Source organism: Fragaria vesca, linkage group LG7, assembly GCF_000184155.1.
Source record: "Fragaria vesca subsp. vesca linkage group LG7, FraVesHawaii_1.0, whole genome shotgun sequence".
NCBI classification, from domain to species: domain Eukaryota; kingdom Viridiplantae; phylum Streptophyta; class Magnoliopsida; order Rosales; family Rosaceae; genus Fragaria; species Fragaria vesca.
The window spans coordinates 8831951-8832178 of NC_020497.1; positions in this window are offsets into that span (position 1 = coordinate 8831951).

A 228-nucleotide genomic window follows, 5' to 3' on the forward strand; every position below is an offset into this window, starting at 1 on the left:
ATATATGCCAAGACCATCGCAAGCAAAAAGTCTAAAATTTGATAAATTGTATTAGGGTAAGGCACCACAAATCACATACACAACACAATACAAAGCACAAATTTTAAGACTTAGTTCTCTACAGGAAGGCATTTGCCTCTGCAAACTTATCCCGAACTGGAAGTTGTTAGGAGCTTTTTTGCAACCTAGAAGCACAAACAAAAAAAAAAGGGGAAAAAAAAAACTTAC